Source organism: Strix aluco, chromosome 11 (genome assembly GCF_031877795.1).
Source record: "Strix aluco isolate bStrAlu1 chromosome 11, bStrAlu1.hap1, whole genome shotgun sequence".
NCBI classification, from domain to species: domain Eukaryota; kingdom Metazoa; phylum Chordata; class Aves; order Strigiformes; family Strigidae; genus Strix; species Strix aluco.
Genome location: NC_133941.1, coordinates 25599219 through 25625306, shown reverse-complemented (window position 1 = coordinate 25625306; position 26088 = coordinate 25599219).

Below are 26088 nucleotides of genomic sequence, written 5' to 3'. Positions count from 1 at the left end.
GTTCAGAACGAAAGAAAGCACAGAGCCCCAGACTCTATGTTGTCCTGGAGAGCTTGCAGAGCACTGGGGAAAGGCAGGCAGAGAATTCCCTGCTAGCACCTTCTCTGTGCCTGTTCACATTGCTTCGCAAGAATCGCTTTTGTGCAGAAAACACTAACACTTGTTCAGAACGAAAGAAAGCACAGAGCCCCAGATTTTATGTTGTCCTGGAGAGCTTGCAGAGCACTGGGGAAAGGCAGGCAGAGAATTCCCTGCTAGCACCTTCTCTGTGCCTGTTCACATTGCTTCGCAGAATCGCTTTTGTGCAGAAAACAGTAACACTTGTTCAGAAGGAAAGAAAGCACAGAGCCCCAGATTTTATGTTGTCCTGGAGAGCTTGCAGAGCACTGGGGAAAGGCAGGCAGAGAATTCCTTGCTAGCACCTTCTCTGTGCCTGGGAAGCAGAAGTGTTCACATTGCTTCGCAGAATCGCTTTTGTGCAGAAAACAGTAACACTTGTTCAGAAGGAAAGAAAGCACAGAGCCCCAGATTTTATGTTGTCCTGGAGAGCTTGCAGAGCACTGGGAAAGGCAGGCAGAGAATTCCCTGATAGCACCTTCTCTGTGCCTGTTCACATTGCTTCGCAGAATCGCTTTTGTGCAGAAAACACTAACACTTGTTCAGAACGAAAGAAAGCACAGAGCCCCAGATTCTATGTTGTCCTGGAGAGCTTGCAGAGCACTGGGGAAAGGCAGGCAGAGAATTCCCTGCTAGCACCTTCTCTGTGCCTGGGAAGCAGAAGTGTTCACATTGCTTCGCAAGAATCGCTTTTGTGCAGATAACACTAACACTTGTTCAGAAGGAAAGAAAGCACAGAGCCCCAGATTTTATGTTGTCCTGGAGAGCTTGCAGAGCACTGGGGAAAGGCAGGCAGAGAATTCCCTGCTAGCACCTTCTCTGTGCCTGGGAAGCAGAAGTGTTCACATTGCTTCGCAAGAATCGCTTTTGTGCAGAAAACACTAACACTTGTTCAGAACGAAAGAAAGCACAGAGCCCCAGATTTGCTGTTGTCCTGGAGAGCTTGCAGAGCACTGGGGAAAGGCAGGCAGAGAATTCCTTGCTAGCACCTTCTCTGTGCCTGTTCACATTGCTTCGCAGAATCGCTTTTGCGCAGAAAACAGTAACACTTGTTCAGAACGAAAGAAAGCACAGAGCCCCAGATTTTATGTTGTCCTGGAGAGCTTGCAGAGCACTGGGGAAAGGCAGGCAGAGAATTCCCTGATAGCACCTTCTCTGTGCCTGTTCACATTGCTTCGCAGAATCGCTTTTGTGCAGAAAACAGTAACACTGGTTCAGAAGGAAAGAAAGCACAGAGCCCCAGATTCTATGTTGTCCTGGAGAGCTTGCAGAGCACTGGGGAAAGGCAGGCAGAGAATTCCTTGCTAGCACCTTCTCTGTGCCTGGGAAGCAGAAGTGTTCACATTGCTTCGCAGAATCGCTTTTGTGCAGAAAACAGTAACACTTGTTCAGAAGGAAAGGAAGCACAGAGCCCCAGATTCTATGTTGTCCTGGAGAGCTTGCAGAGCACTGGGGAAAGGCAGGCAGAGAATTCCCTGATAGCACCTTCTCTGTGCCTGGGAAGCAGAAGTGTTCACATTGCTTCGCAAGAATCGCTTTTGTGCAGATAACACTAACACTTGTTCAGAAGGAAAGAAAGCACAGAGCCCCAGATTTTATGTTGTCCTGGAGAGCTTGCAGAGCACTGGGGAAAGGCAGGCAGAGAATTCCCTGCTAGCACCTTCTCTGTGCCTGGGAAGCAGAAGTGTTCACATTGCTTCGCAAGAATCGCTTTTGTGCAGAAAACACTAACACTTGTTCAGAACGAAAGAAAGCACAGAGCCCCAGATTTTATGTTGTCCTGGAGAGCTTGCAGAGCACTGGGGAAAGGCAGGCAGAGAATTCCCTGATAGCACCTTCTCTGTGCCTGTTCACATTGCTTCGCAGAATCGCTTTTGTGCAGAAAACACTAACACTTGTTCAGAACGAAAGAAAGCACAGAGCCCCAGATTTTATGTTGTCCTGGAGAGCTTGCAGAGCACTGGGGAAAGGCAGGCAGAGAATTCCCTGATAGCACCTTCTCTGTGCCTGTTCACATTGCTTCGCAGAATCGCTTTTGTGCAGAAAACAGTAACACTGATTCAGAAGGAAAGAAAGCACAGAGCCCCAGATTTTATGTTGTCCTGGAGAGCTTGCAGAGCACTGGGGAAAGGCAGGCAGAGAATTCCTTGCTAGCACCTTCTCTGTGCCTGGGAAGCAGAAGTGTTCACATTGCTTCGCAGAATCGCTTTTGTGCAGAAAACAGTAACACTTGTTCAGAACGAAAGAAAGCACAGAGCCCCAGATTCTATGTTGTCCTGGAGAGCTTGCAGAGCACTGGGGAAAGGCAGGCAGAGAATTCCCTGATAGCACCTTCTCTGTGCCTGTTCACATTGCTTCGCAGAATCGCTTTTGTGCAGAAAACACTAACACTTGTTCAGAACGAAAGAAAGCACAGAGCCCCAGATTTTATGTTGTCCTGGAGAGCTTGCAGAGCACTGGGGAAAGGCAGGCAGAGAATTCCCTGCTAGCACCTTCTCTGTGCCTGTTCACATTGCTTCGCAGAATCGCTTTTGTGCAGAAAACAGTAACACTTGTTCAGAAGGAAAGAAAGCACAGAGCCCCAGATTTTTTGTTGTCCTGGAGAGCTTGCAGAGCACTGGGGAAAGGCAGGCAGAGAATTCCTTGCTAGCACCTTCTCTGTGCCTGGGAAGCAGAAGTGTTCACATTGCTTCGCAGAATCGCTTTTGTGCAGAAAACAGTAACACTTGTTCAGAACGAAAGAAAGCACAGAGCCCTAGACTCTATGTTGTCCTGGAGAGCTTGCAGAGCACTGGGGAAAGGCAGGCAGAGAATTCCCTGCTAGCACCTTCTCTGTGCCTGTTCACATTGCTTCGCAAGAATCGCTTTTGTGCAGAAAACACTAACACTTGTTCAGAACGAAAGAAAGCACAGAGCCCCAGATTTTATGTTGTCCTGGAGAGCTTGCAGAGCACTGGGGAAAGGCAGGCAGAGAATTCCCTGCTAGCACCTTCTCTGTGCCTGTTCACATTGCTTCGCAGAATCGCTTTTGTGCAGAAAACAGTAACACTTGTTCAGAAGGAAAGAAAGCACAGAGCCCCAGATTTTTTGTTGTCCTGGAGAGCTTGCAGAGCACTGGGGAAAGGCAGGCAGAGAATTCCTTGCTAGCACCTTCTCTGTGCCTGGGAAGCAGAAGTGTTCACATTGCTTCGCAGAATCGCTTTTGTGCAGAAAACAGTAACACTTGTTCAGAACGAAAGAAAGCACAGAGCCCCAGATTCTATGTTGTCCTGGAGAGCTTGCAGAGCACTGGGGAAAGGCAGGCAGAGAATTCCTTGCTAGCACCTTCTCTGTGCCTGTTCACATTGCTTTGCAAGAATCGCTTTTGTGCAGAAAACACTAACACTTGTTCAGAACGAAAGAAAGCACAGAGCCCCAGATTTTATGTTGTCCTGGAGAGCTTGCAGAGCACTGGGGAAAGGCAGGCAGAGAATTCCCTTCTAGCACCTTCTCTGTGCCTGGGAAGCAGAAGTGTTCACATTGCTTCGCAGAATCGCTTTTGTGCAGAAAACAGTAACACTTGTTCAGAAGGAAAGAAAGCACAGAGCCCCAGATTCTATGTTGTCCTGGAGAGCTTGCAGAGCACTGGGGAAAGGCAGGCAGAGATTTCCCTGATAGCACCTTCTCTGTGCCTGTTCACATTGCTTCGCAGAATCGCTTTTGTGCAGAAAAGAGTAACACTTGTTCAGAACGAAAGAAAGCACAGAGGCCCAGATTCTATGTTGTCCTGGAGAGCTTGCAGAGCACTGGGGAAAGGCAGGCAGAGAATTCCCTGCTAGCACCTTCTCTGTGCCTGGGAAGCAGAAGTGTTCACATTGCTTCGCAAGAATCGCTTTTGTGCAGATAACACTAACACTTGTTCAGAAGGAAAGAAAGCACAGAGCCCCAGATTTTATGTTGTCCTGGAGAGCTTGCAGAGCACTGGGGAAAGGCAGGCAGAGAATTCCCTGCTAGCACCTTCTCTGTGCCTGGGAAGCAGAAGTGTTCACATTGCTTCGCAAGAATCGCTTTTGTGCAGAAAACACTAACACTTGTTCAGAACGAAAGAAAGCACAGAGCCCCAGATTCTATGTTGTCCTGGAGAGCTTGCAGAGCACTGGGGAAAGGCAGGCAGAGAATTCCCTGATAGCACCTTCTCTGTGCCTGTTCACATTGCTTCGCAGAATCGCTTTTGCGCAGAAAACACTAACACTTGTTCAGAACGAAAGAAAGCACAGAGCCCCAGATTTTATGTTGTCCTGGAGAGCTTGCAGAGCACTGGGGAAAGGCAGGCAGAGAATTCCCTGATAGCACCTTCTCTGTGCCTGTTCACATTGCTTCGCAGAATCGCTTTTGTGCAGAAAACAGTAACACTGGTTCAGAAGGAAAGAAAGCACAGAGCCCCAGATTTTATGTTGTCCTGGAGAGCTTGCAGAGCACTGGGGAAAGGCAGGCAGAGAATTCCTTGCTAGCACCTTCTCTGTGCCTGGGAAGCAGAAGTGTTCACATTGCTTCGCAGAATCGCTTTTGTGCAGAAAACAGTAACACTTGTTCAGAACGAAAGAAAGCACAGAGCCCCAGATTCTATGTTGTCCTGGAGAGCTTGCAGAGCACTGGGGAAAGGCAGGCAGAGAATTCCCTGCTAGCACCTTCTCTGTGCCTGTTCACATTGCTTCGCAGAATCGCTTTTGTGCAGAAAACAGTAACACTTGTTCAGAACGAAAGAAAGCACAGAGCCCCAGATTCTATGTTGTCCTGGAGAGCTTGCAGAGCACTGGGGAAAGGCAGGCAGAGAATTCCCTGATCGCACCTTCTCTGTGCCTGTTCACATTGCTTCGCAGAATCGCTTTTGTGCAGAAAACAGTAACACTTGTTCAGAACGAAAGAAAGCACAGAGCCCCAGATTCTATGTTGTCCTGGAGAGCTTGCAGAGCACTGGGGAAAGGCAGGCAGAGAATTCCCTGCTAGCACCTTCTCTGTGCCTGGGAAGCAGAAGTGTTCACATTGCTTCGCAAGAATCGCTTTTGTGCAGAAAACACTAACACTTGTTCAGAAGGAAAGAAAGCACAGAGCCCCAGATTTTATGTTGTCCTGGAGAGCTTGCAGAGCACTGGGGAAAGGCAGGCAGAGAATTCCTTGCTAGCACCTTCTCTGTGCCTGGGAAGCAGAAGTGTTCACATTGCTTCGCAGAATCGCTTTTGTGCAGAAAACACTAACACTTGTTCAGAACGAAAGAAAGCACAGAGCCCCAGATTTTATGTTGTCCTGGAGAGCTTGCAGAGCACTGGGGAAAGGCAGGCAGAGAATTCCCTGCTAGCACCTTCTCTGTGCCTGTTCACATTGCTTCGCAGAATCGCTTTTGTGCAGAAAACAGTAACACTTGTTCAGAACGAAAGAAAGCACAGAGCCCCAGATTTTATGTTGTCCTGGAGAGCTTGCAGAGCACTGGGGAAAGGCAGGCAGAGAATTCCTTGCTAGCACCTTCTCTGTGCCTGGGAAGCAGAAGTGTTCACATGGCTTCGCAGAATCGCTTTTGTGAAGAAAACAGTAACACTTGTTCAGAAGGAAAGAAAGCACAGGGCCCCAGATTTTATGTTGTCCTGGAGAGCTTGCAGAGCACTGGGGAAAGGCAGGCAGAGAATTCCTTGCTAGCACCTTCTCTGTGCCTAGGAAGCAGAAGTGTTCACATTGCTTCGCAGAATCGCTTTTCTGCAGAAAACACTAACACTTGTTCAGAACGAAAGAAAGCACAGAGCCCCAGATTCTATGTTGTCCTGGAGAGCTTGCAGAGCACTGGGGAAAGGCAGGCAGAGAATTCCCTGATAGCACCTTCTCTGTGCCTGTTCACATTGCTTCGCAGAATCGCTTTTGTGCAGAAAACAGTAACACTTGTTCAGAACGAAAGAAAGCACAGAGCCCCAGATTCTATGTTGTCCTGGAGAGCTTGCAGAGCACTGGGGAAAGGCAGGCAGAGAATTCCCTGCTAGCACCTTCTCTGTGCCTGGGAAGCAGAAGTGTTCACATTGCTTCGCAGAATCGCTTTTGTGCAGAAAACAGTAACACTTGTTCAGAAGGAAAGAAAGCACAGAGCCCCAGATTTTATGTTGTCCTGGAGAGCTTGCAGAGCACTGGGGAAAGGCAGGCAGAGAATTCCCTGATAGCACCTTCTCTGTGCCTGTTCACATTGCTTCGCAGAATCGCTTTTGTGCAGAAAACAGTAACACTTGTTCAGAACGAAAGAAAGCACAGAGCCCCAGATTCTATGTTGTCCTGGAGAGCTTGCAGAGCACTGGGGAAAGGCAGGCAGAGAATTCCCTGCTAGCACCTTCTCTGTGCCTGGGAAGCAGAAGTGTTCACATTGCTTCGCAGAATCGCTTTTGTGCAGAAAACAGTAACACTTGTTCAGAACGAAAGAAAGCACAGAGCCCCAGATTCTATGTTGTACTGGAGAGCTTGCAGAGCACTGGGGAAAGGCAGGCAGAGAATTCCCTGCTAGCACCTTCTCTGTGCCTGTTCACATTGCTTCGCAGAATCGCTTTTGTGCAGAAAACAGTAACACTTGTTCAGAAGGAAAGAAAGCACAGAGCCCCAGATTTTATGTTGTCCTGGAGAGCTTGCAGAGCACTGGGGAAAGGCAGGCAGAGAATTCCCTGCTAGCACCTTCTCTGTGCCTGGGAAGCTGAAGTGTTCACATTGCTTCGCAAGAATCGCTTTTGTGCAGAAAACAGTAACACTTGTTCAGAAGGAAAGAAAGCACAGAGCCCCAGATTTTATGTTGTCCTGGAGAGCTTGCAGAGCACTGGGGAAAGGCAGGCAGAGAATTCCTTGCTAGCACCTTGTCTGTGCCTGGGAAGCAGAAGTGTTCACATTGCTTCGCAGAATCGCTTTTGTGCAGAAAACAGTAACACTTGTTCAGAAGGAAAGAAAGCACAGAGCCCCAGATTCTATGTTGTCCTGGAGAGCTTGCAGAGCACTGGGGAAAGGCAGGCAGAGAATTCCCTGATAGCACCTTCTCTGTGCCTGGGAAGCAGAAGTGTTCACATTGCTTCGCAAGAATCGCTTTTGTGCAGATAACACTAACACTTGTTCAGAAGGAAAGAAAGCACAGAGCCCCAGATTTTATGTTGTCCTGGAGAGCTTGCAGAGCACTGGGGAAAGGCAGGCAGAGAATTCCCTGCTAGCACCTTCTCTGTGCCTGGGAAGCAGAAGTGTTCACATTGCTTCGCAAGAATCGCTTTTGTGCAGAAAACACTAACACTTGTTCAGAACGAAAGAAAGCACAGAGCCCCAGATTCTATGTTGTCCTGGAGAGCTTGCAGAGCACTGGGGAAAGGCAGGCAGAGAATTCCCTGCTAGCACCTTCTCTGTGCCTGTTCACATTGCTTCGCAGAATCGCTTTTGTGCAGAAAACACTAACACTTGTTCAGAAGGAAAGAAAGCACAGAGCCCCAGATTTTATGTTGTCCTGGAGAGCTTGCAGAGCACTGGGGAAAGGCAGGCAGAGAATTCCCTGCTAGCACCTTCTCTGTGCCTGTTCACATTGCTTCGCAGAATCGCTTTTGTGCAGAAAACAGTAACACTGGTTCAGAAGGAAAGAAAGCACAGAGCCCCAGATTTTATGTTGTCCTGGAGAGCTTGCAGAGCACTGGGGAAAGGCAGGCAGAGAATTCCTTGCTAGCACCTTCTCTGTGCCTGGGAAGCAGAAGTGTTCACATTGCTTCGCAGAATCGCTTTTGTGCAGAAAACAGTAACACTTGTTCAGAACGAAAGAAAGCACAGAGCCCCAGATTCTATGTTGTCCTGGAGAGCTTGCAGAGCACTGGGGAAAGGCAGGGAGAGAATTCCCTGCTAGCACCTTCTCTGTGCCTGTTCACATTGCTTCGCAGAATCGCTTTTGTGCAGAAAACACTAACACTTGTTCAGAACGAAAGAAAGCACAGAGCCCCAGATTCTATGTTGTCCTGGAGAGCTTGCAGAGCACTGGGGAAAGGCAGGCAGAGAATTCCCTGATAGCACCTTCTCTGTGCCTGCGAAGCAGAAGTGTTCACATTGCTTCGCAGAATCGCTTTTGTGCAGAAAACAGTAACACTTGTTCAGAACGAAAGAAAGCACAGAGCCCCAGATTCTATGTTGTCCTGGAGAGCTTGCAGAGCACTGGGGAAAGGCAGGCAGAGAATTCCCTTCTAGCACCTTCTCTGTGCCTGGGAAGCAGAAGTGTTCACATTGCTTCGCAAGAATCGCTTTTGTGCAGAAAACAGTAACACTTGTTCAGAAGGAAAGAAAGCACAGAGCCCCAGATTTTATGTTGTCCTGGAGAGCTTGCAGAGCACTGGGGAAAGGCAGGCAGAGAATTCCTTGCTAGCACCTTCTCTGTGCCTGGGAAGCAGAAGTGTTCACATTGCTTCGCAGAATCGCTTTTGTGCAGAAAACAGTAACACTTGTTCAGAAGGAAAGAAAGCACAGAGCCCCAGATTCTATGTTGTCCTGGAGAGCTTGCAGAGCACTGGGGAAAGGCAGGCAGAGAATTGCCTGATAGCACCTTCTCTGTGCCTGGGAAGCAGAAGTGTTCACATTGCTTCGCAAGAATCGCTTTTGTGCAGATAACACTAACACTTGTTCAGAAGGAAAGAAAGCACAGAGCCCCAGATTTTATGTTGTCCTGGAGAGCTTGCAGAGCACTGGGGAAAGGCAGGCAGAGAATTCCCTGCTAGCACCTTCTCTGTGCCTGGGAAGCAGAAGTGTTCACATTGCTTCGCAAGAATCGCTTTTGTGCAGAAAACACTAACACTTGTTCAGAACGAAAGAAAGCACAGAGCCCCAGATTCTATGTTGTCCTGGAGAGCTTGCAGAGCACTGGGGAAAGGCAGGCAGAGAATTCCCTGATAGCACCTTCTCTGTGCCTGTTCACATTGCTTCGCAGAATCGCTTTTGTGCAGAAAACACTAACACTTGTTCAGAACGAAAGAAAGCACAGAGCCCCAGATTTTATGTTGTCCTGGAGAGCTTGCAGAGCACTGGGGAAAGGCAGGCAGAGAGTTCCCTGATAGCACCTTCTCTGTGCCTGTTCACATTGCTTCGCAGAATCGCTTTTGTGCAGAAAACAGTAACACTGGTTCAGAAGGAAAGAAAGCACAGAGCCCCAGATTGTATGTTGTCCTGGAGAGCTTGCAGAGCACTGGGGAAAGGCAGGCAGAGAATTCCTTGCTAGCACCTTCTCTGTGCCTGGGAAGCAGAAGTGTTCACATTGCTTCGCAGAATCGCTTTTGTGCAGAAAACAGTAACACTTGTTCAGAATGAAAGAAAGCACAGAGCCCCAGATTCTATGTTGTCCTGGAGAGCTTGCAGAGCACTGGGGAAAGGCAGGCAGAGAATTCCCTGATAGCACCTTCTCTGTGCCTGTTCACATTGCTTCGCAAGAATCGCTTTTGTGCAGAAAACACTAACACATGTTCAGAACGAAAGAAAGCACAGAGCCCCAGATTTTATGTTGTCCTGGAGAGCTTGCAGAGCACTGGGGAAAGGCAGGCAGAGAATTCCCTGCTAGCACCTTCTCTGTGCCTGTTCACATTGCTTCGCAGAATCGCTTTTGTGCAGAAAACAGTAACACTTGTTCAGAAGGAAAGAAAGCACAGAGCCCCAGATTTTTTGTTGTCCTGGAGAGCTTGCAGAGCACTGGGGAAAGGCAGGCAGAGAATTCCTTGCTAGCACCTTCTCTGTGCCTGGGAAGCAGAAGTGTTCACATTGCTTCGCAGAATCGCTTTTGTGCAGAAAACAGTAACACTTGTTCAGAACGAAAGAAAGCACAGAGCCCCAGATTCTATGTTGTCCTGGAGAGCTTGCAGAGCACTGGGGAAAGGCAGGCAGAGAATTCCCTGCTAGCACCTTCTCTGTGCGTGTTCACATTGCTTTGCAAGAATCGCTTTTGTGCAGAAAACACTAACACTTGTTCAGAAGGAAAGAAAGCACAGAGCCCCAGATTTTATGTTGTCCTGGAGAGCTTGCAGAGCACTGGGGAAAGGCAGGCAGAGAATTCCCTTCTAGCACCTTCTCTGTGCCTGGGAAGCAGAAGTGTTCACATTGCTTCGCAAGAATCGCTTTTGTGCAGAAAACAGTAACACTTGTTCAGAAGGAAAGAAAGCACAGAGCCCCAGATTTTATGTTGTCCTGGAGAGCTTGCAGAGCACTGGGGAAAGGCAGGCAGAGAATTCCTTGCTAGCACCTTCTCTGTGCCTGGGAAGCAGAAGTGTTCACATTGCTTCGCAGAATCGCTTTTGTGCAGAAAACAGTAACACTTGTTCAGAAGGAAAGAAAGCACAGAGCCCCAGATTCTATGTTGTCCTGGAGAGCTTGCAGAGCACTGGGGAAAGGCAGGCAGAGAATTCCCTGCTAGCACCTTCTCTGTGCCTGGGAAGCAGAAGTGTTCACATTGCTTCGCAAGAATCGCTTTTGTGCAGATAACACTAACACTTGTTCAGAAGGAAAGAAAGCACAGAGCCCCAGATTTTATGTTGTCCTGGAGAGCTTGCAGAGCACTGGGGAAAGGCAGGCAGAGAATTCCCTGCTAGCACCTTCTCTGTGCCTGGGAAGCAGAAGTGTTCACATTGCTTCGCAAGAATCGCTTTTGTGCAGAAAACACTAACACTTGTTCAGAACGAAAGAAAGCACAGAGCCCCAGATTCTATGTTGTCCTGGAGAGCTTGCAGAGCACTGGGGAAAGGCAGGCAGAGAATTCCCTGATAGCACCTTCTCTGTGCCTGTTCACATTGCTTCGCAGAATCGCTTTTGTGCAGAAAACACTAACACTTGTTCAGAACGAAAGAAAGCACAGAGCCCCAGATTTTATGTTGTCCTGGAGAGCTTGCAGAGCACTGGGGAAAGGCAGGCAGAGAGTTCCCTGATAGCACCTTCTCTGTGCCTGTTCACATTGCTTCGCAAGAATCGCTTTTGTGCAGAAAACAGTAACACTGGTTCAGAAGGAAAGAAAGCACAGAGGCCCAGATTTTATGTTGTCCTGGAGAGCTTGCAGAGCACTGGGGAAAGGCAGGCAGAGAATTCCTTGCTAGCACCTTCTCTGTGCCTGGGAAGCAGAAGTGTTCACATTGCTTCGCAGAATCGCTTTTGTGCAGAAAACAGTAACACTTGTTCAGAATGAAAGAAAGCACAGAGCCCCAGATTCTATGTTGTCCTGGAGAGCTTGCAGAGCACTGGGGAAAGGCAGGCAGAGAATTCCCTGATAGCACCTTCTCTGTGCCTGTTCACATTGCTTCGCAGAATCGCTTTTGTGCAGAAAACACTAACACATGTTCAGAACGAAAGAAAGCACAGAGCCCCAGATTTTATGTTGTCCTGGAGAGCTTGCAGAGCACTGGGGAAAGGCAGGCAGAGAATTCCCTGATAGCACCTTCTCTGTGCCTGTTCACATTGCTTCGCAGAATCGCTTTTGTGCAGAAAACAGTAACACTTGTTCAGAAGGAAAGAAAGCACAGAGCCCCAGATTTTTTGTTGTCCTGGAGAGCTTGCAGAGCACTGGGGAAAGGCAGGCAGAGAATTCCTTGCTAGCACCTTCTCTGTGCCTGGGAAGCAGAAGTGTTCACATTGCTTCGCAGAATCGCTTTTGTGCAGAAAACAGTAACACTTGTTCAGAACGAAAGAAAGCACAGAGCCCCAGATTCTATGTTGTCCTGGAGAGCTTGCAGAGCACTGGGGAAAGGCAGGCAGAGAATTCCCTGCTAGCACCTTCTCTGTGCCTGTTCACATTGCTTTGCAAGAATCGCTTTTGTGCAGAAAACACTAACACTTGTTCAGAACGAAAGAAAGCACAGAGCCCCAGATTTTATGTTGTCCTGGAGAGCTTGCAGAGCACTGGGGAAAGGCAGGCAGAGAATTCCCTGATAGCACCTTCTCTGTGCCTGTTCACATTGCTTCGCAGAATCGCTTTTGTGCAGAAAACAGTAACACTTGTTCAGAAGGAAAGAAAGCACAGAGCCCCAGATTTTTTGTTGTCCTGGAGAGCTTGCAGAGCACTGGGGAAAGGCAGGCAGAGAATTCCTTGCTAGCACCTTCTCTGTGCCTGGGAAGCAGAAGTGTTCACATTGCTTCGCAGAATCGCTTTTGTGCAGAAAACAGTAACACTTGTTCAGAACGAAAGAAAGCACAGAGCCCCAGATTCTATGTTGTCCTGGAGAGCTTGCAGAGCACTGGGGAAAGGCAGGCAGAGAATTCCCTGCTAGCACCTTCTCTGTGCCTGTTCACATTGCTTCGCAGAATCGCTTTTGTGCAGAAAACAGTAACACTTGTTCAGAAGGAAAGAAAGCACAGAGCCCCAGATTTTATGTTGTCCTGGAGAGCTTGCAGAGCACTGGGGAAAGGCAGGCAGAGAATTCCTTGCTAGCACCTTCTCTGTGCCTGGGAAGCAGAAGTGTTCACATTGCTTCGCAGAATCGCTTTTGTGCAGAAAACAGTAACACTTGTTCAGAAGGAAAGAAAGCACAGAGCCCCAGATTCTATGTTGTCCTGGAGAGCTTGCAGAGCACTGGGGAAAGGCAGGCAGAGAATTGCCTGATAGCACCTTCTCTGTGCCTGGGAAGCAGAAGTGTTCACATTGCTTCGCAAGAATCGCTTTTGTGCAGATAACACTAACACTTGTTCAGAAGGAAAGAAAGCACAGAGCCCCAGATTTTATGTTGTCCTGGAGAGCTTGCAGAGCACTGGGGAAAGGCAGGCAGAGAATTCCCTGCTAGCACCTTCTCTGTGCCTGGGAAGCAGAAGTGTTCACATTGCTTCGCAAGAATCGCTTTTGTGCAGAAAACACTAACACTTGTTCAGAACGAAAGAAAGCACAGAGCCCCAGATTCTATGTTGTCCTGGAGAGCTTGCAGAGCACTGGGGAAAGGCAGGCAGAGAATTCCCTGATAGCACCTTCTCTGTGCCTGTTCACATTGCTTCGCAGAATCGCTTTTGTGCAGAAAACACTAACACTTGTTCAGAACGAAAGAAAGCACAGAGCCCCAGATTTTATGTTGTCCTGGAGAGCTTGCAGAGCACTGGGGAAAGGCAGGCAGAGAGTTCCCTGATAGCACCTTCTCTGTGCCTGTTCACATTGCTTCGCAGAATCGCTTTTGTGCAGAAAACAGTAACACTGGTTCAGAAGGAAAGAAAGCACAGAGCCCCAGATTGTATGTTGTCCTGGAGAGCTTGCAGAGCACTGGGGAAAGGCAGGCAGAGAATTCCTTGCTAGCACCTTCTCTGTGCCTGGGAAGCAGAAGTGTTCACATTGCTTCGCAGAATCGCTTTTGTGCAGAAAACAGTAACACTTGTTCAGAATGAAAGAAAGCACAGAGCCCCAGATTCTATGTTGTCCTGGAGAGCTTGCAGAGCACTGGGGAAAGGCAGGCAGAGAATTCCCTGATAGCACCTTCTCTGTGCCTGTTCACATTGCTTCGCAAGAATCGCTTTTGTGCAGAAAACACTAACACATGTTCAGAACGAAAGAAAGCACAGAGCCCCAGATTTTATGTTGTCCTGGAGAGCTTGCAGAGCACTGGGGAAAGGCAGGCAGAGAATTCCCTGCTAGCACCTTCTCTGTGCCTGTTCACATTGCTTCGCAGAATCGCTTTTGTGCAGAAAACAGTAACACTTGTTCAGAAGGAAAGAAAGCACAGAGCCCCAGATTTTTTGTTGTCCTGGAGAGCTTGCAGAGCACTGGGGAAAGGCAGGCAGAGAATTCCTTGCTAGCACCTTCTCTGTGCCTGGGAAGCAGAAGTGTTCACATTGCTTCGCAGAATCGCTTTTGTGCAGAAAACAGTAACACTTGTTCAGAACGAAAGAAAGCACAGAGCCCCAGATTCTATGTTGTCCTGGAGAGCTTGCAGAGCACTGGGGAAAGGCAGGCAGAGAATTCCCTGCTAGCACCTTCTCTGTGCGTGTTCACATTGCTTTGCAAGAATCGCTTTTGTGCAGAAAACACTAACACTTGTTCAGAAGGAAAGAAAGCACAGAGCCCCAGATTTTATGTTGTCCTGGAGAGCTTGCAGAGCACTGGGGAAAGGCAGGCAGAGAATTCCCTTCTAGCACCTTCTCTGTGCCTGGGAAGCAGAAGTGTTCACATTGCTTCGCAAGAATCGCTTTTGTGCAGAAAACAGTAACACTTGTTCAGAAGGAAAGAAAGCACAGAGCCCCAGATTTTATGTTGTCCTGGAGAGCTTGCAGAGCACTGGGGAAAGGCAGGCAGAGAATTCCTTGCTAGCACCTTCTCTGTGCCTGGGAAGCAGAAGTGTTCACATTGCTTCGCAGAATCGCTTTTGTGCAGAAAACAGTAACACTTGTTCAGAAGGAAAGAAAGCACAGAGCCCCAGATTCTATGTTGTCCTGGAGAGCTTGCAGAGCACTGGGGAAAGGCAGGCAGAGAATTCCCTGCTAGCACCTTCTCTGTGCCTGGGAAGCAGAAGTGTTCACATTGCTTCGCAAGAATCGCTTTTGTGCAGATAACACTAACACTTGTTCAGAAGGAAAGAAAGCACAGAGCCCCAGATTTTATGTTGTCCTGGAGAGCTTGCAGAGCACTGGGGAAAGGCAGGCAGAGAATTCCCTGCTAGCACCTTCTCTGTGCCTGGGAAGCAGAAGTGTTCACATTGCTTCGCAAGAATCGCTTTTGTGCAGAAAACACTAACACTTGTTCAGAACGAAAGAAAGCACAGAGCCCCAGATTCTATGTTGTCCTGGAGAGCTTGCAGAGCACTGGGGAAAGGCAGGCAGAGAATTCCCTGATAGCACCTTCTCTGTGCCTGTTCACATTGCTTCGCAGAATCGCTTTTGTGCAGAAAACACTAACACTTGTTCAGAACGAAAGAAAGCACAGAGCCCCAGATTTTATGTTGTCCTGGAGAGCTTGCAGAGCACTGGGGAAAGGCAGGCAGAGAGTTCCCTGATAGCACCTTCTCTGTGCCTGTTCACATTGCTTCGCAAGAATCGCTTTTGTGCAGAAAACAGTAACACTGGTTCAGAAGGAAAGAAAGCACAGAGGCCCAGATTTTATGTTGTCCTGGAGAGCTTGCAGAGCACTGGGGAAAGGCAGGCAGAGAATTCCTTGCTAGCACCTTCTCTGTGCCTGGGAAGCAGAAGTGTTCACATTGCTTCGCAGAATCGCTTTTGTGCAGAAAACAGTAACACTTGTTCAGAATGAAAGAAAGCACAGAGCCCCAGATTCTATGTTGTCCTGGAGAGCTTGCAGAGCACTGGGGAAAGGCAGGCAGAGAATTCCCTGATAGCACCTTCTCTGTGCCTGTTCACATTGCTTCGCAGAATCGCTTTTGTGCAGAAAACACTAACACATGTTCAGAACGAAAGAAAGCACAGAGCCCCAGATTTTATGTTGTCCTGGAGAGCTTGCAGAGCACTGGGGAAAGGCAGGCAGAGAATTCCCTGATAGCACCTTCTCTGTGCCTGTTCACATTGCTTCGCAGAATCGCTTTTGTGCAGAAAACAGTAACACTTGTTCAGAAGGAAAGAAAGCACAGAGCCCCAGATTTTTTGTTGTCCTGGAGAGCTTGCAGAGCACTGGGGAAAGGCAGGCAGAGAATTCCTTGCTAGCACCTTCTCTGTGCCTGGGAAGCAGAAGTGTTCACATTGCTTCGCAGAATCGCTTTTGTGCAGAAAACAGTAACACTTGTTCAGAACGAAAGAAAGCACAGAGCCCCAGATTCTATGTTGTCCTGGAGAGCTTGCAGAGCACTGGGGAAAGGCAGGCAGAGAATTCCCTGCTAGCACCTTCTCTGTGCCTGTTCACATTGCTTTGCAAGAATCGCTTTTGTGCAGAAAACACTAACACTTGTTCAGAACGAAAGAAAGCACAGAGCCCCAGATTTTATGTTGTCCTGGAGAGCTTGCAGAGCACTGGGGAAAGGCAGGCAGAGAATTCCCTGATAGCACCTTCTCTGTGCCTGTTCACATTGCTTCGCAGAATCGCTTTTGTGCAGAAAACAGTAACACTTGTTCAGAAGGAAAGAAAGCACAGAGCCCCAGATTTTTTGTTGTCCTGGAGAGCTTGCAGAGCACTGGGGAAAGGCAGGCAGAGAATTCCTTGCTAGCACCTTCTCTGTGCCTGGGAAGCAGAAGTGTTCACATTGCTTCGCAGAATCGCTTTTGTGCAGAAAACAGTAACACTTGTTCAGAACGAAAGAAAGCACAGAGCCCCAGATTCTATGTTGTCCTGGAGAGCTTGCAGAGCACTGGGGAAAGGCAGGCAGAGAATTCCCTGCTAGCACCTTCTCTGTGCCTGTTCACATTGCTTCGCAGAATCGCTTTTGTGCAGAAAACAGTAACACTTGTTCAGAAGGAAAGAAAGCACAGAGCCCCAGATTTTATGTTGTCCTGGAGAGCTTGCAGAGCACTGGGGAAAGGCAGGCAGAGAATTCCCTGCTAGCACCTTCTCTGTGCCTGGGAAGCAGAAGTGTTCACATTGCTTCGCAAGAATCGCTTTTGTGCAGAAAACAGTAACACTTGTTCAGAAGGAAAGAAAGCACAGAGCCCCAGATTTTATGTTGTCCTGGAGAGCTTGCAGAGCACTGGGGAAAGGCAGGCAGAGAATTCCTTGCTAGCACCTTGTCTGTGCCTGGGAAGCAGAAGTGTTCACATTGCTTCGCAGAATCGCTTTTGTGCAGAAAACAGTAACACTTGTTCAGAAGGAAAGAAAGCACAGAGCCCCAGATTCTATGTTGTCCTGGAGAGCTTGCAGAGCACTGGGGAAAGGCAGGCAGAGAATTCCCTGATAGCACCTTCTCTGTGCCTGGGAAGCAGAAGTGTTCACATTGCTTCGCAAGAATCGCTTTTGTGCAGATAACACTAACACTTGTTCAGAAGGAAAGAAAGCACAGAGCCCCAGATTTTATGTTGTCCTGGAGAGCTTGCAGAGCACTGGGGAAAGGCAGGCAGAGAATTCCCTGCTAGCACCTTCTCTGTGCCTGGGAAGCAGAAGTGTTCACATTGCTTCGCAAGAATCGCTTTTGTGCAGAAAACACTAACACTTGTTCAGAACGAAAGAAAGCACAGAGCCCCAGATTTTATGTTGTCCTGGAGAGCTTGCAGAGCACTGGGGAAAGGCAGGCAGAGAATTCCCTTCTAGCACCTTCTCTGTGCCTGGGAAGCAGAAGTGTTCACATTGCTTCGCAAGAATCGCTTTTGTGCAGAAAACAGTAACACTTGTTCAGAAGGAAAGAAAGCACAGAGCCCCAGATTTTATGTTGTCCTGGAGAGCTTGCAGAGCACTGGGGAAAGGCAGGCAGAGAATTCCTTGCTAGCACCTTCTCTGTGCCTGGGAAGCAGAAGTGTTCACATTGCTTCGCAGAATCGCTTTTGTGCAGAAAACAGTAACACTTGTTCAGAAGGAAAGAAAGCACAGAGCCCCAGATTCTATGTTGTCCTGGAGAGCTTGCAGAGCACTGGGGAAAGGCAGGCAGAGAATTCCCTGATAGCACCTTCTCTGTGCCTGTTCACATTGCTTCGCAGAATCGCTTTTGTGCAGAAAACAGTAACACTTGTTCAGAAGGAAAGAAAGCACAGAGCCCCAGATTCTATGTTGTCCTGGAGAGCTTGCAGAGCACTGGGGAAAGGCAGGCAGAGAATTCCCTGCTAGCACCTTCTCTGTGCCTGGGAAGCAGAAGTGTTCACATTGCTTCGCAAGAATCGCTTTTGTGCAGAAAACACTAACACTTGTTCAGAACGAAAGAAAGCACAGAGCCCCAGATTCTATGTTGTCCTGGAGAGCTTGCAGAGCACTGGGGAAAGGCAGGCAGAGAATTCCCTGATAGCACCTTCTCTGTGCCTGTTCACATTGCTTCGCAGAATCGCTTTTGTGCAGAAAACACTAACACTTGTTCAGAACGAAAGAAAGCACAGAGCCCCAGATTTTATGTTGTCCTGGAGAGCTTGCAGAGCACTGGGGAAAGGCAGGCAGAGAATTCCCTGCTAGCACCTTCTCTGTGCCTGTTCACATTGCTTCGCAGAATCGCTTTTGTGCAGAAAACAGTAACACTGGTTCAGAAGGAAAGAAAGCACAGAGCCCCAGATTTTATGTTGTCCTGGAGAGCTTGCAGAGCACTGGGGAAAGGCAGGCAGAGAATTCCTTGCTAGCACCTTCTCTGTGCCTGGGAAGCAGAAGTGTTCACATTGCTTCGCAGAATCGCTTTTGTGCAGAAAACAGTAACACTTGTTCAGAACGAAAGAAAGCACAGAGCCCCAGATTCTATGTTGTCCTGGAGAGCTTGCAGAGCACTGGGGAAAGGCAGGGAGAGAATTCCCTGATCGCACCTTCTCTGTGCCTGTTCACATTGCTTCGCAGAATCGCTTTTGTGCAGAAAACAGTAACACTGGTTCAGAAGGAAAGAAAGCACAGAGCCCCAGATTCTATGTTGTCCTGGAGAGCTTGCAGAGCACTGGGGAAAGGCAGGCAGAGAATTCCCTGCTAGCACCTTCTCTGTGCCTGCGAAGCAGAAGTGTTCACATTGCTTCGCAGAATCGCTTTTGTGCAGAAAACAGTAACACTTGTTCAGAACGAAAGAAAGCACAGAGCCCCAGATTCTATGTTGTCCTGGAGAGCTTGCAGAGCACTGGGGAAAGGCAGGCAGAGAATTCCCTGATAGCACCTTCTCTGTGCGTGTTCACATTGCTTTGCAAGAATCGCTTTTGTGCAGAAAACACTAACACTTGTTCAGAAGGAAAGAAAGCACAGAGCCCCAGATTTTATGTTGTCCTGGAGAGCTTGCAGAGCACTGGGGAAAGGCAGGCAGAGAATTCCCTTCTAGCACCTTCTCTGTGCCTGGGAAGCAGAAGTGTTCACATTGCTTCGCAAGAATCGCTTTTGTGCAGAAAACAGTAACACTTGTTCAGAAGGAAAGAAAGCACAGAGCCCCAGATTTTATGTTGTCCTGGAGAGCTTGCAGAGCACTGGGGAAAGGCAGGCAGAGAATTCCTTGCTAGCACCTTCTCTGTGCCTGGGAAGCAGAAGTGTTCACATTGCTTCGCAGAATCGCTTTTGTGCAGAAAACAGTAACACTTGTTCAGAACGAAAGAAAGCACAGAGCCCCAGATTCTATGTTGTCCTGGAGAGCTTGCAGAGCACTGGGGAAAGGCAGGCAGAGAATTCCCTGATAGCACCTTCTCTGTGCCTGGGAAGCAGAAGTGTTCACATTGCTTCGCAAGAATCGCTTTTGTGCAGATAACACTAACACTTGTTCAGAAGGAAAGAAAGCACAGAGCCCCAGATTTTATGTTGTCCTGGAGAGCTTGCAGAGCACTGGGGAAAGGCAGGCAGAGAATTCCCTGCTAGCACCTTCTCTGTGCCTGGGAAGCAGAAGTGTTCACATTGCTTCGCAGAATCGCTTTTGTGCAGAAAACAGTAACACTTGTTCAGAACGAAAGAAAGCACAGAGCCCCAGATTCTATGTTGTCCTGGAGAGCTTGCAGAGCACTGGGGAAAGGCAGGCAGAGAATTCCCTGCTAGCACCTTCTCTGTGCGTGTTCACATTGCTTTGCAAGAATCGCTTTTGTGCAGAAAACACTAACACTTGTTCAGAAGGAAAGAAAGCACAGAGCCCCAGATTTTATGTTGTCCTGGAGAGCTTGCAGAGCACTGGGGAAAGGCAGGCAGAGAATTCCCTTCTAGCACCTTCTCTGTGCCTGGGAAGCAGAAGTGTTCACATTGCTTCGCAAGAATCGCTTTTGTGCAGAAAACAGTAACACTTGTTCAGAAGGAAAGAAAGCACAGAGCCCCAGATTTTATGTTGTCCTGGAGAGCTTGCAGAGCACTGGGGAAAGGCAGGCAGAGAATTCCTTGCTAGCACCTTCTCTGTGCCTGGGAAGCAGAAGTGTTCACATTGCTTCGCAGAATCGCTTTTGTGCAGAAAACAGTAACACTTGTTCAGAAGGAAAGAAAGCACAGAGCCCCAGATTCTATGTTGTCCTGGAGAGCTTGCAGAGCACTGGGGAAAGGCAGGCAGAGAATTCCCTGATAGCACCTTCTCTGTGCCTGGGAAGCAGAAGTGTTCACATTGCTTCGCAAGAATCGCTTTTGTGCAGATAACACTAACACTTGTTCAGAAGGAAAGAAAGCACAGAGCCCCAGATTTTATGTTGTCCTGGAGAGCTTGCAGAGCACTGGGGAAAGGCAGGCAGAGAATTCCCTGCTAGCACCTTCTCTGTGCCTGGGAAGCAGAAGTGTTCACATTGCTTCGCAAGAATCGCTTTTGTGCAGAAAACACTAACACTTGTTCAGAACGAAAGAAAGCACAGAGCCCCAGATTCTATGTTGTCCTGGAGAGCTTGCAGAGCACTGGGGAAAGGCAGGCAGAGAATTCCCTGATAGCACCTTCTCTGTGCCTGTTCACATTGCTTCGCAGAATCGCTTTTGTGCAGAAAACACTAACACTTGTTCAGAACGAAAGAAAGCACAGAGCCCCAGATTTTATGTTGTCCTGGAGAGCTTGCAGAGCACTGGGGAAAGGCAGGCAGAGAGTTCCCTGATAGCACCTTCTCTGTGCCTGTTCACATTGCTTCGCAGAATCGCTTTTGTGCAGAAAACAGTAACACTGGTTCAGAAGGAAAGAAAGCACAGAGCCCCAGATTTTATGTTGTCCTGGAGAGCTTGCAGAGCACTGGGGAAAGGCAGGCAGAGAATTCCTTGCTAGCACCTTCTCTGTGCCTGGGAAGCAGAAGTGTTCACATTGCTTCGCAGAATCGCTTTTGTGCAGAAAACAGTAACACTTGTTCAGAATGAAAGAAAGCACAGAGCCCCAGATTCTATGTTGTCCTGGAGAGCTTGCAGAGCACTGGGGAAAGGCAGGCAGAGAATTCCCTGATAGCACCTTCTCTGTGCCTGTTCACATTGCTTCGCAGAATCGCTTTTGCGCAGAAAACACTAACACTTGTTCAGAACGAAAGAAAGCACAGAGCCCCAGATTTTATGTTGTCCTGGAGAGCTTGCAGAGCACTGGGGAAAGGCAGGCAGAGAATTCCCTGATAGCACCTTCTCTGTGCCTGTTCACATTGCTTCGCAGAATCGCTTTTGTGCAGAAAACAGTAACACTGGTTCAGAAGGAAAGAAAGCACAGAGCCCCAGATTTTATGTTGTCCTGGAGAGCTTGCAGAGCACTGGGGAAAGGCAGGCAGAGAATTCCTTGCTAGCACCTTCTCTGTGCCTGGGAAGCAGAAGTGTTCACATTGCTTCGCAGAATCGCTTTTGTGCAGAAAACAGTAACACTTGTTCAGAACGAAAGAAAGCACAGAGCCCCAGATTCTATGTTGTCCTGGAGAGCTTGCAGAGCACTGGGGAAAGGCAGGCAGAGAATTCCCTGCTAGCACCTTCTCTGTGCCTGTTCACATTGCTTCGCAGAATCGCTTTTGTGCAGAAAACAGTAACACTTGTTCAGAACGAAAGAAAGCACAGAGCCCCAGATTCTATGTTGTCCTGGAGAGCTTGCAGAGCACTGGGGAAAGGCAGGCAGAGAATTCCCTGATCGCACCTTCTCTGTGCCTGTTCACATTGCTTCGCAGAATCGCTTTTGTGCAGAAAACAGTAACACTTGTTCAGAACGAAAGAAAGCACAGAGCCCCAGATTCTATGTTGTCCTGGAGAGCTTGCAGAGCACTGGGGAAAGGCAGGCAGAGAATTCCCTGCTAGCACCTTCTCTGTGCCTGGGAAGCAGAAGTGTTCACATTGCTTCGCAAGAATCGCTTTTGTGCAGAAAACACTAACACTTGTTCAGAAGGAAAGAAAGCACAGAGCCCCAGATTTTATGTTGTCCTGGAGAGCTTGCAGAGCACTGGGGAAAGGCAGGCAGAGAATTCCTTGCTAGCACCTTCTCTGTGCCTGGGAAGCAGAAGTGTTCACATTGCTTCGCAGAATCGCTTTTGTGCAGAAAACACTAACACTTGTTCAGAACGAAAGAAAGCACAGAGCCCCAGATTTTATGTTGTCCTGGAGAGCTTGCAGAGCACTGGGGAAAGGCAGGCAGAGAATTCCCTGCTAGCACCTTCTCTGTGCCTGTTCACATTGCTTCGCAGAATCGCTTTTGTGCAGAAAACAGTAACACTTGTTCAGAACGAAAGAAAGCACAGAGCCCCAGATTTTATGTTGTCCTGGAGAGCTTGCAGAGCACTGGGGAAAGGCAGGCAGAGAATTCCTTGCTAGCACCTTCTCTGTGCCTGGGAAGCAGAAGTGTTCACATGGCTTCGCAGAATCGCTTTTGTGAAGAAAACAGTAACACTTGTTCAGAAGGAAAGAAAGCACAGGGCCCCAGATTTTATGTTGTCCTGGAGAGCTTGCAGAGCACTGGGGAAAGGCAGGCAGAGAATTCCTTGCTAGCACCTTCTCTGTGCCTAGGAAGCAGAAGTGTTCACATTGCTTCGCAGAATCGCTTTTCTGCAGAAAACACTAACACTTGTTCAGAACGAAAGAAAGCACAGAGCCCCAGATTCTATGTTGTCCTGGAGAGCTTGCAGAGCACTGGGGAAAGGCAGGCAGAGAATTCCCTGATAGCACCTTCTCTGTGCCTGTTCACATTGCTTCGCAGAATCGCTTTTGTGCAGAAAACAGTAACACTTGTTCAGAACGAAAGAAAGCACAGAGCCCCAGATTCTATGTTGTCCTGGAGAGCTTGCAGAGCACTGGGGAAAGGCAGGCAGAGAATTCCCTGCTAGCACCTTCTCTGTGCCTGGGAAGCAGAAGTGTTCACATTGCTTCGCAGAATCGCTTTTGTGCAGAAAACAGTAACACTTGTTCAGAAGGAAAGAAAGCACAGAGCCCCAGATTTTATGTTGTCCTGGAGAGCTTGCAGAGCACTGGGGAAAGGCAGGCAGAGAATTCCCTGATAGCACCTTCTCTGTGCCTGTTCACATTGCTTCGCAGAATCGCTTTTGTGCAGAAAACAGTAACACTTGTTCAGAACGAAAGAAAGCACAGAGCCCCAGATTCTATGTTGTCCTGGAGAGCTTGCAGAGCACTGGGGAAAGGCAGGCAGAGAATTCCCTGCTAGCACCTTCTCTGTGCCTGGGAAGCAGAAGTGTTCACATTGCTTCGCAGAATCGCTTTTGTGCAGAAAACAGTAACACTTGTTCAGAACGAAAGAAAGCACAGAGCCCCAGATTCTATGTTGTACTGGAGAGCTTGCAGAGCACTGGGGAAAGGCAGGCAGAGAATTCCCTGCTAGCACCTTCTCTGTGCCTGTTCACATTGCTTCGCAGAATCGCTTTTGTGCAGAAAACAGTAACACTTGTTCAGAAGGAAAGAAAGCACAGAGCCCCAGATTTTATGTTGTCCTGGAGAGCTTGCAGAGCACTGGGGAAAGGCAGGCAGAGAATTCCCTGCTAGCACCTTCTCTGTGCCTGGGAAGCTGAAGTGTTCACATTGCTTCGCAAGAATCGCTTTTGTGCAGAAAACAGTAACACTTGTTCAGAAGGAAAGAAAGCACAGAGCCCCAGATTTTATGTTGTCCTGGAGAGCTTGCAGAGCACTGGGGAAAGGCAGGCAGAGAATTCCTTGCTAGCACCTTGTCTGTGCCTGGGAAGCAGAAGTGTTCACATTGCTTCGCAGAATCGCTTTTGTGCAGAAAACAGTAACACTTGTTCAGAAGGAAAGAAAGCACAGAGCCCCAGATTCTATGTTGTCCTGGAGAGCTTGCAGAGCACTGGGGAAAGGCAGGCAGAGAATTCCCTGATAGCACCTTCTCTGTGCCTGGGAAGCAGAAGTGTTCACATTGCTTCGCAAGAATCGCTTTTGTGCAGATAACACTAACACTTGTTCAGAAGGAAAGAAAGCACAGAGCCCCAGATTTTATGTTGTCCTGGAGAGCTTGCAGAGCACTGGGGAAAGGCAGGCAGAGAATTCCCTGCTAGCACCTTCTCTGTGCCTGGGAAGCAGAAGTGTTCACATTGCTTCGCAAGAATCGCTTTTGTGCAGAAAACACTAACACTTGTTCAGAACGAAAGAAAGCACAGAGCCCCAGATTCTATGTTGTCCTGGAGAGCTTGCAGAGCACTGGGGAAAGGCAGGCAGAGAATTCCCTGCTAGCACCTTCTCTGTGCCTGTTCACATTGCTTCGCAGAATCGCTTTTGTGCAGAAAACACTAACACTTGTTCAGAAGGAAAGAAAGCACAGAGCCCCAGATTTTATGTTGTCCTGGAGAGCTTGCAGAGCACTGGGGAAAGGCAGGCAGAGAATTCCCTGCTAGCACCTTCTCTGTGCCTGTTCACATTGCTTCGCAGAATCGCTTTTGTGCAGAAAACAGTAACACTGGTTCAGAAGGAAAGAAAGCACAGAGCCCCAGATTTTATGTTGTCCTGGAGAGCTTGCAGAGCACTGGGGAAAGGCAGGCAGAGAATTCCTTGCTAGCACCTTCTCTGTGCCTGGGAAGCAGAAGTGTTCACATTGCTTCGCAGAATCGCTTTTGTGCAGAAAACAGTAACACTTGTTCAGAACGAAAGAAAGCACAGAGCCCCAGATTCTATGTTGTCCTGGAGAGCTTGCAGAGCACTGGGGAAAGGCAGGGAGAGAATTCCCTGCTAGCACCTTCTCTGTGCCTGTTCACATTGCTTCGCAGAATCGCTTTTGTGCAGAAAACACTAACACTTGTTCAGAACGAAAGAAAGCACAGAGCCCCAGATTCTATGTTGTCCTGGAGAGCTTGCAGAGCACTGGGGAAAGGCAGGCAGAGAATTCCCTGATAGCACCTTCTCTGTGCCTGCGAAGCAGAAGTGTTCACATTGCTTCGCAGAATCGCTTTTGTGCAGAAAACAGTAACACTTGTTCAGAACGAAAGAAAGCACAGAGCCCCAGATTCTATGTTGTCCTGGAGAGCTTGCAGAGCACTGGGGAAAGGCAGGCAGAGAATTCCCTTCTAGCACCTTCTCTGTGCCTGGGAAGCAGAAGTGTTCACATTGCTTCGCAAGAATCGCTTTTGTGCAGAAAACAGTAACACTTGTTCAGAAGGAAAGAAAGCACAGAGCCCCAGATTTTATGTTGTCCTGGAGAGCTTGCAGAGCACTGGGGAAAGGCAGGCAGAGAATTCCTTGCTAGCACCTTCTCTGTGCCTGGGAAGCAGAAGTGTTCACATTGCTTCGCAGAATCGCTTTTGTGCAGAAAACAGTAACACTTGTTCAGAAGGAAAGAAAGCACAGAGCCCCAGATTCTATGTTGTCCTGGAGAGCTTGCAGAGCACTGGGGAAAGGCAGGCAGAGAATTGCCTGATAGCACCTTCTCTGTGCCTGGGAAGCAGAAGTGTTCACATTGCTTCGCAAGAATCGCTTTTGTGCAGATAACACTAACACTTGTTCAGAAGGAAAGAAAGCACAGAGCCCCAGATTTTATGTTGTCCTGGAGAGCTTGCAGAGCACTGGGGAAAGGCAGGCAGAGAATTCCCTGCTAGCACCTTCTCTGTGCCTGGGAAGCAGAAGTGTTCACATTGCTTCGCAAGAATCGCTTTTGTGCAGAAAACACTAACACTTGTTCAGAACGAAAGAAAGCACAGAGCCCCAGATTCTATGTTGTCCTGGAGAGCTTGCAGAGCACTGGGGAAAGGCAGGCAGAGAATTCCCTGATAGCACCTTCTCTGTGCCTGTTCACATTGCTTCGCAGAATCGCTTTTGTGCAGAAAACACTAACACTTGTTCAGAACGAAAGAAAGCACAGAGCCCCAGATTTTATGTTGTCCTGGAGAGCTTGCAGAGCACTGGGGAAAGGCAGGCAGAGAGTTCCCTGATAGCACCTTCTCTGTGCCTGTTCACATTGCTTCGCAGAATCGCTTTTGTGCAGAAAACAGTAACACTGGTTCAGAAGGAAAGAAAGCACAGAGCCCCAGATTGTATGTTGTCCTGGAGAGCTTGCAGAGCACTGGGGAAAGGCAGGCAGAGAATTCCTTGCTAGCACCTTCTCTGTGCCTGGGAAGCAGAAGTGTTCACATTGCTTC